Genomic DNA, 16,234 nt, shown 5'->3' on the forward strand with positions numbered 1-16,234 from the left:
ACTGGATATTTATCTGTAAAGAAGTGAATCTAGACTACCAAATTACATGCTCTGCATGTATTACATCAAAATGGAGGAAATACCTAAATATATTAGTGGCTTGCATGACATTAATAGAAGAATGTGAGGGCTAAATATTTCAAAGTATTCCTCTGGAAAACATTTTATGACTAGGACTTCAAATGAATGGTCAGTGATAGCAAAATAAATAAATGGGATATATGAAACTAAAATACTTCTATACAGCAAATGAAACTGTTGAGTGTGAAAAGGTTATATACATAATGATATAAAATATTTATAAGCTATCAATACAAACCCCTTGTAAGAAGGGGATAATATCCAGAATACATAAGGAGCTCAAACCACTTAATTTGGATGCAAAACCACAATAGGATATAGAAATGAAAAAACAGTTTGCAGAAACCTTTCTCAAGTGAAGACATGAAAATGACCATTATGAATGTTAAAAAAAAAGGTTCAACATCACTAATCATTGGAGACCGGAAAATCAAAACCGCAATGTAAATGGATAATATGAAAAGGAAAAAAAGATATCATGAGAAGGAAAAATTACAGATTTTGGTGCTATTGAAGGTGGAAGGGAATTCTCATACACTGTTGGGGGAAAGTAAATTTGTAAAGACTTTCTGTAATAATTGAGTTTTCTAATACAACTAATAATTGAACTATATTATCCAGCTTTTCTCTTGTTGGGCGTATATCCACAAGAAATAATATAAGCCTATTGAAGACATACCTGCAGTGTGGCATATTTTTGGCAATAATATTCACTGTAGCTAGGATATGGAGTCACCCTGAGTGTCCATCAGTGGATGAATGGATGTAGAAAATGTCATATACAATGCAATATACTTCAGCCATAAATAAGAATGACATGTTATATGCAGCCACATATATGGAAATGGTTTCAAATAATGTTAAGTCTAATAAGGCAGACAGAAAAGCAAATACATGTGCTCACTCCTGTGTTTGCTAAAATAAATGCCTTCCTGCATTTAAGGAAGATAAAGGGTAGGGTAATGGTTATCAGTGGCTTGGAAGTGTAGTGAGGATGGAGGGACAAAGAAAATGTGGTCAAAGGGTACAAAGTAGAGGTTGATAGTAGGAATAAGATCTGTCTTGGTGGAGCAGAATAGGTTAAGTATAGTTGATAATTACTTATTGGGCATTTCAATATAGCCATGCAGTGGAAGTTATTGTTCCACAGAGAAATGATAATCTTTGAAGTAATGGCTATTTCCATTACCCTGGTTTGATCTGTTTCAAACTATCATATGTCCCCAAAATATGTACATATATGCAACTATTATATATTACATAATACATGCAACTATTAAAAATAACATCATTTTCACTAAAATGAACTTCATAGAGTATGCCTAAAATTAAAACAATAGTAAATTTGTTAACATCATACTGAATGAGGAACAACTGAAATATTTTCCACTAATATCTGGAACAAGACAAGTAAGTACACTTATTCCATGGAGGACTAGTCATTCTAGCCAGAGTAAGTACACAATAGTATGAAATAAAGAACATTCAATGAGGAAGTTAAAGTATATGTAGAATACCACATAATCTTAGAAAAATCTGTAGCATTTACATAGGCCAACAGTAAATAATCTCTCCTCTCTCTCTCCTCTCCTCTCTTCCTCCTCCTCTTCTCTTTCTCTCTCTCTCTCTCTTTTTTTTTTTTTTTTTTTTTTTTTTTTGGTGACAAGAGTCTCATTCAGTCACCCAGGCTGGAATGCAGTGGCCTGATCTTTGCTCACTGCAACCTCTGCATCCCCAAGTAGCTGGGATTACAGGGACACGCCTCCACATCCAGCTAATTTTTATATTTTTAGTAGAGGTGGGGTTTCACCATGTTGGCCAGGCTGGTCTCAAATTTCTGACCTCAGGTGATCCTCCCACCTTAGCCTCCCAAAGTGCTGGGATTACAGGCATGAGCCACTGTGCCTGGCCAATGTTCACTGTTTTCTAAAACAACTAATTGGTAAACTACCATACTGTTCAGCATTCCTCTTGTGGGATATATATCTGAAAGAAAAGATGTAAATATACTGAAGAGATAGTTGCACTGATATGTTTATGTTAGTATTTACAAACACTAGTGTATAGAGTCATGCTGTGTGTCCATCAGTTGATGAACTGATTAAAAAAAAAAGTGTGATATGTATACACAGTAGAATGAATATTCAGTCATACTTAAGAATGGCATCCTGTCACTTGCAACTACATGTATGAAACAGTTGGACATAATATTGAGAAAAATAAATCAGGCATGGAAAGATTGTGTATTCTCATTCATTTGTGGTAGCTACAAAGAACCTATGGATTCAGAGGGTAGAATGACAGTTATCAGTAATGGGTTTATGTATTAGGAAAAGGAAATAAGGACAGTATGGTTAAGGAGTACAAAATGCCATTTGAAAGTAGGAATATCATCTGTTTGTGGGCAAAAAATAAGACAGCTATAGGAAGTAATTATTGTATATTTGAAAATGATTACAATAGTAGTTGATTGTTCCTAACACAGAGAAATGATAAATGCTTGAGGTAATGTGTATCTTCATTACCTAGTTTTGATTGTTGCACATGACACACTTGTATTCCAATATCATGTGTCCCATATATATACATATATACAACTATCATGTACCCATAGTATTTAAACCTATATGATTTTTATAAACAAGTGAACTAGTTAGTGGTATATAAATCCAGAATAAAAACAAGTATAAAATTCATATATAACAAGTCTACAGTTAATATGATGAAGAACAATTGAAATTTCTTCCTCTAATATCTGGAACAAGATAGGATACCCACTCTTATTCCACATAACATTCTATCCTGATCTATTAAACAAATGAAATAATGGGCATCCAAATGAAAAGAAGTTAAGTAATGTTGCAGGATTCTAAGGAGCAATACAGAAATTTGTAGCATTTACATTGGCCAACAGCGAACAGTCTGCAAAAGAAATCAAGAAAACAATCTCATTTGGAATCTCTACAAAAATGTCAAATAGTCAAACTTTTGAAGTAAGTATAATTAAAATATTATTACTGCCCAAAGCAGTCTGCAGATTCATTGTTTTTGTATTAAAAACCAATGATATTTTTCATAGAAATAGAAACTACCATACTGTTTTCCATACTGAATTTCCATTCAGTAGACAGTTTCAAAAGATACTACAATGTCATTGTAAACACAGTGTGATATATTGGCATAATATACACGTAGATCAATGGAATGAAATCAAGAGCTCAGTAATCCAGACTTTTATAAAAACAACCTCATTTTTTTAAATCACCATAAATATATGTTGTGAAAAGAATAATGCTTTCAATGAAATTTTCTGGGAAAACTGGATAATCATATGTAGAAGAATGAATCTTTTACCATATGTAAAAATAAAATTAATATGGATTAAATACTTCTGTCTGAAAGTATAAAAATGGTAGACAAAGTCTTTATATAAATGCTTCTGGATATTTGTTTAAGCAAAGACTTTTTGGTAAGCTCTGAAAAACAGGCAACAAAATAAAAAATAGACATTTGTTCCTACTTCTAGCTAAAATGCCTCTGCATGATGGAGGTAAGAAGATAGTGAAGACAAATCATAATGGGAAAAAAATGGATAATTGTTTTTTACAGGGACAAGAACATATATTCACATCATTAAAAGGTAAGGAAATAATCTGATTTGTTGAGGATACATTATTAGAGCGAATATTTATCAAAAGAAGGCATAAATTGCCAATAGGTATACGTAAACATTTTCATGACTAATCATCAAGGAAGTGCAATTTCAAGCCACAGTGGAATGTTGTTCATTTAAAACAAATATCCAAAAGACAAATAACAGATGGTGGTAACCATGCATTCAGTTGGTTATGGTCATGTACCATTTCTGAGAATGTGAATTTGTATAGCCATTCTGAAAATAGTATTGTGTTGTCTCACAAAACAAATGATATAACCACTATACTGTGGCAATTCCACTGCTCGGTATTTATCACAGTGAAAGGTATCAATATATTAGGGTGATATTTTTATCCACTTTTTTAAAAGAATATATAATGCTTTATTGTCAAAAATAGACAAACTTTAATTTCCTTTAACAGGAATATTAATTTAACAGCCTCCAAAAGCCATCACCATTTTGTAAGCATAGCAGGCAAGAGAGTCAAAGATAAATTGTTAGTGGATAAAGGACAACAGTTCTACATCCATGCCCAAGAAATGTTGCCCAGTTAGTGGTGACAACTCCAGGACAGCAGCAGAAACACAGTGAACCTTTGGAGCCTAGCAATAGACATGCAGAACAACATTGATTTATCTTGGCCTAATTCTGTAAAGATTGGCTTTGTAGTATCTTTCCAAGCATTTGAAGAGTTTGTTAGAACACTTGCTAATTTGAACAGTGACATTTTAGGTCACTTACAGTATCAGTAACAGGATCACACCTGTTTTTGAGTAACACTGGGATGATACGTCTGTCCCTGACACCAGTCTCCAGCATGTGAAGTGGAGCTAATAGCTAGAGCAGGAAACCTGAATAAGCTCCTTATCCACGACCCACAGCAAAGATATGAAAGCCTTGCTGAATTGAACATTGTTGGGTAGACGCTAAATTCTCTCATTAACATAAAAAAGGAAAGAGATAATGATCTACTTAGTCAGAATAAGACAAAAAATAAGGCCTCTATTATTCCCTAGTGACAGGTATCCAAGGTGGAAGAAATCCGGGTATGTGCATGGTTATCTGGGCTGTGAATTTCATTCTCTAGGCTGTACCATAAACCATATCTCCATAGCCGATGCAGACTTTGTAAATTGACCCGTTTCGATAATTCAAAGTGGTAGTATACAGCTACTGCCCTTGAAAATTGGGGTTAAGGAGAGATACCTCAATTCCCAGAAAAGCCCAGAGATGAGATAACACTGACATGGTGAAATGGTTCATCTGAGATTAAGCATGTATAATACTGAAAAGAAGACAGATTACTAAATAAATCAGAGAGGGACTAGATCTCAGAACTAATTTCCTGTCCTCACAGGCATTCATCATTCATTCAATGGAAGAGTAATCAACTACACACAAAAATATCAGTTCTATATTTTGCATTTTTCTAGTTTAAAAACAATATTTAACACTTAAGAACAAGGGAAACGGAGCTTATAAAAGCATCCAAAACAACACTGTGGCTACTGAAATGGCAGCACAAGCTTTTGTCGCCTTTTAAAAACATTAGCGTGAGGAAATCACCAAGAAACAGTGAAGCAGTTCCATTATAGCCGTAATATTTCTCATTCACTCTTACCTAGGGTTAAGCTTTAATTAAACTCACCTACTTAATCCTACCCTCCTGTCTAAGAACCATTCAAATTTGAGTCAGGAAGGCTTCTGGAAGTTTTGATAGGCTAAGTGTCACTTAGTAAGATTCTGTGATTTAAAGAATCACTCTGAAAACTTACAGAAAAAAAAGCCATATGAAAATCAAACTAGGTAAATCTGGTTTATATAGTCTATTAGCAAGCCTACCTGAAACAAAATTGTGGAATCAAATGTACAACTCAAATGGACTTCTACTTTTGTTTACCTATTCCATCTCATTCAATTCTCTACAAAATGTGATAATATGCAGAAAATGTACACTATTTGGGATCATTTCTCCAAAGGCCAGAAAATCAGCCTGTTAGCTGCAGTTGCTATGAATGTGAAACACAAAAAGAAAATGGACTACATTTGGGGTTTCTTATTGAGGGTAGCTGGGGCAAACTATAAATGACTTTAGCCGACTTGCTGAATAGTATCACTACCCAATCATGAAATAACCTTTATAAATGTTCCCTTTTTAGGACCCTTCAATGACTGTTGTTCCAATCAGTGAGTAAAGTTTTTTCTTAACAAGTCGAAATCCTGAGCTGAGGATCAGAGTTCTCCTGAAACCAGAGGAGAAGCGACCTCTACTAAAGAAGTCCCTGAATCTAGTCCATGAGCAGTTCTGCTTAAATAAAAGTGTAAGCTCAAAAGTAGGCACCACACTAGAATCACACACAATCCTATCCAGATTTTTACATACATTTTCAATTTCCAAGTTCATGTGCATAACACAAACTTGCAAGCCACAGGGTTCCGTTGGGGAAAGCCGTAGGACATCTTGAGCAATTCTCTGGGTCAGTTTCTCTGGGACAAGGACTTTTGAGCAACCAAGTTTGGTTTGCTTTGATTCGGACAGACAGTTCTCCAGCATTTTAACCAAATTCTGGCAAGTTGATTCCTCAAATATTACCTCGTTGAGGTTGGGTTCAGGAACAACATAATCCCAGTAATCAAAATCACTTAGCAGGCTCTCTGGGTGATAGCCACGGTCCAGTAATTCTGAAATGCTGGCCGGGTTCTTACTGCTCAAACTGCCAGTTGCAACCATGGTCAAAGGCTCTGTTTCCCTCGCGGGGCGCAACGAGCACTGCCGGGAGTTCGCGGGGGCCGACGCGCTCACTGCCTGGTAAACACAGGCAGATGCCGCCTCGGGAGTCCCCTCTCCCGGGGGCTCGGTGATCTGTAGACCCCAGCAGCCAGCGGCACCCTGTTCACCCCTCGCCCACCCAGCGCCGGCTCCTCGCAGCAGCCTTTATCCACTTCTTTTTGCATCTCTAGTCACAATAACTTTTGAGTTAACCTGAATGTTTATCAAAGGATGCAAGGAAAATGACAATGTTATATATATGCACTATTGAGAATTGTTCATTAAAAGGAACTAAATCATATCACTTTCAGTAATATGACTGGAATTGGAGGTAATTATGGTAAGTGAAAGAAGCCAGGCACAAAAAAATAAATACTGCATGTTCTCACATATATGTTAAACATGGGTATAAAACAGTTGATCTGGTTGGTGTGCAGAGTTGATTGCTGGTTACTGAATGGTCTTCTATCCAAAAGGGGAAGACAACAATTTCGACCACTGAGTACAAAAACAAGTAGAATAAATAAGTCCTAGTATTTGATAGTACAGTAAGGGAACAACAGTGAACAGTATTTCATGTTACTGTTTAAGGTTGCCAAATAGAGGAATTATAATGTTCCGCAAATTAAAAGTGAGAAATGTTTGTGGTGGTGCATGTCCCAACTATCCTAGTTTAATTACTACTAAGTATATGTGTGTATAAAAATACCACATGTACCTTCTGAAATGTACAACTTTTATGTATCCAGGTAAACATTCAAAATTCAGAAATTGGTGTAAAAATGTTACAGGTTAGTTTTCAATGAAAATTAAGTTGTTATTAGTTTAAAATAGTTTATCAGATGTATTATTGTCTCATGGAACCACCTAATATCTATAGTAGATACACCAAAAATAAAAAGAAATTTTAAAATATCACAAGATAAAATAATTACAATTCAAGATAGTGGCAGAGTAAAAAAAAAAAATGAAGAAAGGATCTAGTAATAAAGAAAACAATTTACAAAATACCATTATTTCTTTAAGTATTAACAATATTTTGAATGTAAATGGATTAAATTATTCATTCAAAATAGAGTAGCAGAATGGATATTAAAACTAAGATATTAACTTCACTTGTAATGATGCATGGACTGAAAGTAATGGGATGAAAAACCATTGTTTTTCATCGAAAGCAAAAGAATAATAGTAGTTAAACTTATTAAACTATACATGAAGCCAAAAACTATAAAATTTGGGAAACAAGTTTATTACGTAATGGTAAAAGGGATTAATTCAGCAAGAGGTTATAGTAATTGTAAATACATATGCACCCAAAATAGAAGTTCCTAATCATATAAAACAAATGAGTTCTGAGTGGACAGATAGATTGCCGTACAATAATAGTAGGGGACTTCAGTACTCCAGTTTCAGCAATGGGCAGATCATCTAGACACAAATATCTGGCTACACTACACTTTATGCCAAATAATACAGAATACTCCATCTAACAGCAGCACAATCTACATTCTTCTCAAGAGAAGATGGATCTTTACATAGGTCTTATGTTAGGAATAAAGATTAATTTTAAATTTAATAATATAGAATTTATACCACATTTTTAAGCACACTGCACTAACCTAGGAATTATTAGAATAAACATTAGAATGTTCACAAACACATAGAAATTAAACAATATGCTTTTAAATAGTGAATGAGTGAATCAATAAATCAAAATGGAAGTTAAAAAATATTTTGACAAGTAAAAGATGAAACACAACATACTAATGTTTGTGATACCAGAAAAGTAATTTAAAAAAAACCTTATGTTACACCTGAAGCAACTATTCATAGAATGGGAAGAACAAACAGTACAAATTTTACAGAAGGAAGCATCTAATAAAGAACAGAGTAGAATAAATGAAAAAATTTATACTCATATGACGTATGCAAATCCAGTCATGAGAAAGAATATCTGAAGAGACCAATAACAAGCAAATCATATCCATAATAAAAATCTATCAAAGATATGTCCACAGTGTTTTACTGGTAATTTCTGCCAAACCTGATTCCACTTCATATTAAGAGGATTATTCACCATGTTCACATGGACCATGTTGAAATAGGATTTGTCCCTGTGAGGCAAGGATGTTTTAAATACTCATATGAAGGAGGAGGAACACCGCCATTCAATCATCTCAATAGATTGAAAAATAAAACAGTTTAATAGAATTTGATATTTTATAACACTGGTTCTCAACCAATTAGGCATAAAAGGAATGTTTACACCATATAGACAGTAAATGAAATACCCACAACTAACATCATAATCAATGAAGAAAACATGAAATATTTTCTTGTAAGAAGAAGAAACTTTTGCCCACTCTCAGCACCTCTGTTTAACTTAGTTCAGGATGTTTTGGCCAGTACCTTGTAAATAGCACTGGGAAAACTTTATATTTACATGCGCAATAATTAGAAGTCTACATCTTAACAATACACAAAAATTAACATGGAATAAAGAATTAAATGTAAAATTGGAAACTGTGAAACTTCTTGAAGAACAATGATATTTTGCTGGGCAAGGATTTAGAAATGAGACCTGAAATATTCAGGGAATAAAAGGAAAAAGCCAAATGACAGTACATCAAAGCTTAAAGCTTTTGCACAGCAAAAGTATTAAAGGAGTGAGGAATCAATTTTGAATATTGGAGAAAATACTTGCAAACAATACATGTGACAAGGAGTATTAAGAAGATATAACTAATATAACTCAATAGCAAGAAAATAGTAATATGAGTAAAAAAAATATTGACAAAGGAACTGCATAGACATTTTTGAAAGGAATAAATACAAATGACCAACATGTACATGAAAAAAAAAATGCCCAGTATCCCTAATATTCTGGAAAACACAAATCCAAATCCGCAAGAAAATACCACTTCTGCTTAGAATTGTTAAATCAAAATGACAAAAGGAAACAACTATTGGTGAGGGAGTGGACAAATCAAAATATTTACACACTGTTGATGTGATTGTTAGTATAGCCAATGTGGAAGACAGTTGGGAGGTTTCTAAAAATTTATAAACAGAACGAATTTATGATCCCAGAATCCCACTATCAGGCATACAGCTAAAAGTAATAGGATATCTGTACTGCCTTATATATTGCAGTAGTATTTACAATGGCTAAGATATGGGATTAACCTAAGTGTCCCACAGTGGGTGTCTGTCAAAGAAAATGTTATATATTTATATACAAAGCACAGTACTTTTCAATCATAAGAAATAATGAACTGTAATTTGCAATAACATGAATGAATTTTGAAGACATCTTAATTGTAATAAGCTACATACTAAATGACTAATGTTGTGTTATCTTACTCATGTGGATACTAAGAAAATAAAAATTTGATATCCTTAAGTCAGAGAGTAGAACAGTGATTACAACAGACCAGGGAGGTGCGTCTGATTTGGCCATTAGGTACAAAGTGACGGTAGATAGGACTAATAAATTATTGTGTTCTTTCACACACTATCATGACTACAGTTAACTGTAAAATGTTGTATATTTTAAAACAGACTAGACACTTTTCAATGTTTTCATTATAAAGATATGATAACTGCATGTGATTGGATTAATATACAACCTAAATACATATGAAAACATCACACTGAATTCTATAAATACAATTATAATTGTGAGACAATGAATTAATAAAGCAAATTTTTAAAATAATAGACAACCAGAGGCCAATATCGATGATGAACATAGACACAGAAATCCTCTACAACAAACTAGGAAGTTGAATTCAACAGTATTTTAAACATTTAATTTTTCATAAGTGGTATTCATCCCAGTGATGCAAATGATTGTACATATGGAAATGAATGTTATGCATTACACTAACAGAAGAAAAGATTAAAACCATCTGGTCATCTCAGTCATAAAAGCATTTGAGAATATTTATAATATTTTCATGGTAACAATTCAAATATTTAGACAGACAATTGGGTCTCCCTATTCTCTGGGACACTAACCATATTGAAAATAAGACAAACAGTAACCCTGAAATGGCCTCTAAAAATGCTTAAGCTTGGTGAGAAAGGCATGTTAAAGGCTGAGTGGCTGAATGCTAGGCCACAAGTGTAATAAATGCCATGATTTTTAAACTTAGAGCTAACATATTATTCAGAGGGGAAAACATAAAAGCTTTTCCTTAAATAAAAAACATAAGAAATGCAGAATCTCATCACTTACATTCAACATAGTACTGGAAGTTTTCACCACAGCCATAAGGCAGGAAAATTAAAAGCACTTAACTTGGAAAGAGTTAATTCTTTTTTTTTTTTTTTTTTTTTTTTTTTCAGATGACATGATCACATGTACAGAGGTCTACAAAGGAATTGAATATAATTGGAGAATACAAGTACAACAAAAACAAATTACTAATGTTTCTATAATGAAACAGCAAGCTATCTGAAATCAAGAAAATCCCTTTTATAATATCTAACAAAAAATAAAATCTTTAGAATTAAATTATCCAAGGAATTGTAAAGCCTAGTCATGTTTTTGTAAAAAATCAAAAGGTTGTGGCAACCCTCCATCCAGCAAGTCAATTGGTGCCATTTTTCCAACAGCATTGTGTTGACTTTGTGTCCTATATCACATTTTGTTAATTTTAAACTTTAATCTTTATTATTCTTATATTAGGTATAGTAAGTGAACTTTCTTCAGAATTCTTTCTTATTACTATTATTATGTTATTGAACTATGAGTCTCACTTATGTAAAATCATGAACTTAATCAGTAAATGTGTTTGTTCTGACTGCTTTTCTAATGAGTTTTTACCTCATCTTGTTTCTCCAGCTTGGACCTCCCTATTTCCTGAGACAGAACCATATTGAAAATAGGAGGCTGGACGTGATGGCTCATGCCTGTAATCCCAGCACTTTGGGAGGCCGAGGTGGGTGGATCACAAGTTCAGGGGTTTGAGACCATCCTGGCCAACATGGTGAAACACCGTCTCTACAAAAACCAGCCAGGTGTGATGACATGCACCTGTAGTCTCAGCTACTTGGTAGGCTGAGGCAGGAGAATTGCTTGAACCCGGGGGGTGGAGGTTGCAGTGAGCCTAGACTATGCCATTGCACTCCAGCCTGGGCAACAGAGCAGGACTCTGTCTTAAAAAGAAAACAGGAGACACTGTAATCCTAAAATGGCCTCTAATTGTTCAAGTGATAGGAAGACTTGCACTTTCTTCACCTTATATTAAAATCTGAAAATGATTAAACTTTGTGAGGAAGGCATTTTGCAGGCTGAGTGGCTGAAATCTAGGCCTCTTGCATCAAATAGCCAAGTTGTGAAAGCAAAGGAAATGTTTTTCAAGAAAATTAAAAGTGTTACTTCACTGAACACAAAAATATTGAGAAAGCCAAACAGCCTTATTGCTGATGTGGAGAACATTTTTGTGATTCATATAGAAGATCAAACAAGTTTATAACATACCCTCAAGCTAATGCCTAATCCAGAGCAAGGTCCTATGTCTTCAGTTCTCTGGAAATGGAGTGCCTGTGTTTTGTGGAAGAAGATCCTGCTGACAGCACATCTGTTTGCAGATTGATTAGTGAATATGTCATCCTATTGATGAGTCCAACAACTGCAAATAAAAGTCTTTATTTAAAAATATTATCCCAACAAGGAAAAACCCTGACCTTACTAAAATACAAAAAGAAATTAACCAGACATGGTGGCACACGCTTGTAATCTCAGCTACTTGTGAGGCTGAGGCGTACTTGTTTGAACCCAGGAGGCAGAAGTTGCAGTGAGTCAAGATAGCACCACTGCAAGGTGTGCTGTCTCAAAAGGGACAAGGCTGTGTCTCAAAAAAAAAAAAAAAAAAGTTATTAATCACCATTAATGCACCTAGTAAGCCAAGAACTCTAAGATTTTTTTTTTTCATTCTTACTAATACAACATTAATTCTGCAGACAGTGGATCAAATAGTAATTTCAACATTCACATTTTGTAATTTAAGAAATACACTTCAAAAGGTTTAAGTACTGAGTCCTCAGATGAATCTGTGTAAGGCATATTGAAAATTTTTGTAAAGTATTCATCATTATAAATGTCATGAAGAACGTTTATGATTCACGGTAGAAGATCAAAATATTCACTTTAGCAGCAGTTTGGAAGAAGTTGATTCCAATCATCATGGATGACTTTGAGGGGATCTAGACACCAGTGGAGGAAATAACTGTTGATTTTGTAGAAATCAGAAGAGAACAGTTAGAAGTAGAGACTGAAGATGTTACTAAATTGCTATAATCTTATGATCAAACTTAAATGGATCAGGCATTGCTTCTTATGTATGAAGAAAGAAAATAATTGTTTGATGGAATATACTCCTGGTGAAACTGCTCTAAACATTATTGAAATGACAAAAGATTTAAAATACGATATAAGTTTATGTGAAAAAAATAGCAGGTTTTAAGAATACTGATAGCCAGGCGCGGTGGCTCAAGCCTGTAATCCCAGCACTTTGGGAGGCCAAGGTGGGTGGATCACGAGGTCAAGAGATCGAGACCATCCTGGTCAACATGGTGAAACCCTATCTCTACTAAAAATACAAAAAATTAGTTGGGCATGGTGGCGCGTGCCTGTAGTCCCAGCTACTCAGGAGGCTAAGGCAGGAGAATTGCCTGAACCCAGCAGGCGGAGGTTGCAGTGAGCCGAGATCCCGCCATTGCACTCCAGCCTGGGTAACAAGAGCAAAACTCCGTCTCAAAAAAAAAAAAAAAAAAAGAATACTGATAACAATTTTATGTAAGTTCGATTGTGCATAAAATGCTATCAGACAGTGTTGTATACTACAGAGAAATCTTTCATGAAAGGAAGGATGTGGCAAATATCACTGTTGTTTAATTTTCAAGGAACATCACAATAGCTTTCTTCAGCAACCACCACTTTGATTAGTCAGCATCAACCAACACTGTTGCAGTAGCCTCCCACAGCAAAAATATCCTGACTTGCCGAAGGATTAGAATCTCATCAGCAATAACATATTTTTTAAAATTTAAGAGAATATTAATTAGATTAAAAAATAATGCCGTTGCACACTTAATAGTCCTTAGTATATTGTAAACATGTGCTGGGAAACTTGTGTGACTCACCTTTTTGTGATATTTGTTGTATATCCACAGTATTCTTGTGTTTATTTATACTTATGTTTTACTTATACTTATGTTTATATGTACTTTATTCTAGTATATCTACAGTATGCTTGTGTTAGACAGAAGTCATTAAATCAAGTCTGAATTTGTTCAAAGATCTAAAGGAAACCTAGAGAACAGTATATGAATAGTAGAGAATACATTAAAAGATATAATTTATAAATCAAAATACATATTTTGGGGCTGAAAAAGACAATAAGTGGGAAAAAAATTTCAGTTTATTGGCTCAACAGCAAATTTGAGCAGTAAGAATAGAAAGTTGAAGAACTCACAGATTGAGAAATTTAGATGATCCAGTCTGAGAAGGTGAAAGAAAAATTGATGAAGCATGAATAGAACCTAAAAACTGTGGGACATCACAAAATCTATCAGTATACCAATAATTGGTGTCCTAGAAGGAAAACAGTGAAGAATGCTGGCAAAGCAGAAGAGCAGGTTGGCTGCATAGAATCCTCCCCTGCCCCACCCTCCTGAGGGAATGCATACAAGAACACAACTTTGTAAAAACCAAAAATTGAGTGAATGATCACAGTATCTGACTTTAGCATAATAGCAAGGAACTAGGCACTGAAGAAGGAAAATAAGACATGAGTTTATTACCCAGAATGGAAGGATATAAGCCTGGCTCTATTTCCTACCTGCTGATTGTAGAACTGTTTGGCCCTTAGGGAACATTAGTGGTAACAATACAGTCTTGAACGTGGGCATTGGGTGAGACCCAGTGCTATGCTGGCTTTGGGTTTAGCTAAGCATGGTCTCCGTGGTGGTGGTCACCGGGGTGCTTGTGTCACCCATCTCCCAGTTCTAAGCAGCTCTGTATGGAGAAAGAGACTCTATTTGTTCAGGGGGAAGAAAGGGAAGAGAATATATCTACCCGTGAATCTACAGAATGGTTCCAGATCTTACCAAACAGCAACAAGGCAGTACCTCTGTAAGCCTACAATACTCACAGCATTCCTGTGCTTGGGGTGCCCCCTAATGCAGTGACCAATGACTTAGACAATCCTATAACTGTGAAACCACAAGAGACCTAGAATAAATGAAGCCATTCTGACCAAAAAGAACAAAACTGGAGAAATCACATCTCATATTGAGTTACAGTACAGAGCTACAGTAACCAAAACATGATGGTATTTGACATAAAAACAGACACATAGACAAATGGAATAGAACAGAGAACCTACATGTAAATCTATACATCTGCAGTGAACTCATTTTCAACAAATGAAAAAAAAATATTCTGTGTTCATGGATGGGGAGAATCAATATTGTTAAAATGCCCATACTACTGAAATCAATCTACAGTTTCAGTGCAATTCCTATCAAAATACCGACAACATTCTTCACAGAAATAGAAAACTCCTAAAATTTATGTGGACCCAAAAAAGACCCAGAATAGCCAAAGCAAAAATAACGAAACTGGAGGAATCACATTACCTGACTTCAAATTATACTACAGAGCTATAGTAACCCAAGCAGCATACTGGCATAAAAATAGACATATAGATTAAGCACAGAATAACAAAAAACAAAACTGGAGGAATCACATTACCTGACTTCAGATTATACTGCAGAGCTATAGTAACCCAAGCAGCATACTGGCATAAAAATAGACATAGATTAAGCACAGAATAGAGAACTCAGAAACAAATCCATACATCAACAATGAATTCATGTTTAACAGAGATGCCAAGAACATACATTTGAAAAAGGACAGTCTCTTTAATAAATAGTGCTAGGAAAACTGGGTATCCATATGCAGAAGAATAAAACTAGACCCATAATTTTCCATATAGAAAAATCAAATCCAAATGAATTGAAGATATAAATTTAAGACCTCCAATTATAAAAACAATACAAGAAAAGAGTGGGGAAATTCTCCATGACATTGTTTTGGACAAAGTTATCTTGAGTAATAAGTTATGTCCAGTTAGCTCTAAGGAAAACTATAAAAGTGATCACAGGATTTTAAGAGGGTACAGAAAATGGAATGATATTTTATGCTTATGTATTAAGGAATTATTACTGTTAATGTTCTAATACTACCCAAAGAGATTTATATTTGGGCTACTATAACAAAATACTATTCACTAGGCATAAATTACATATATTTATTTATCAGGGACCAGGACCTTTAAGATCAAATCAGCAACATATTCAGTGTCTAATGAGGGTCCTGGTTTATTGATGGTCTCTTGTTCTGACCTCATGTGGAAGACAAGGCAGCTTTCTGAGGTCTCTTGGACAGGGGTAGTAATTCCACTTGGAATGTAATTAGAGATTTTTAACTGTAAGTGCCAGTACAAAAATAAAGGAAAGATTTTTTTTTTAAAAAAGTGAGATAGAAATAAAAGAAAACTGGACTGGCACAGTGGCTCACACCTGTAATCCCAGCATTTTGGGAGGCTGAGGTGGGCAGATCACTTGAGGTCAGGAGTTGGAGACCAGCCTGGACAACATGGTGAACTCCATTTCTACTAAAAATACAATAATTAGCTGGGCATGGTGGTGGG

At 34.7% G+C, this 16,234-nt stretch overlaps 1 pseudogene; it reads right to left on the reverse strand.

Annotated features, from left to right (window-relative positions):
• Positions 1 to 11,378, reverse strand: part of LOC101029927 (DNA damage-inducible transcript 4-like protein pseudogene) — a 38,504-nt pseudogene extending 27,126 nt beyond the window's left edge.
• Between the last annotated feature and the right edge of the window lie 4,856 nt (positions 11,379 to 16,234).

This window comes from Saimiri boliviensis, chromosome X (assembly GCF_048565385.1).
Source record: "Saimiri boliviensis isolate mSaiBol1 chromosome X, mSaiBol1.pri, whole genome shotgun sequence".
NCBI lineage: Eukaryota > Metazoa > Chordata > Mammalia > Primates > Cebidae > Saimiri > Saimiri boliviensis.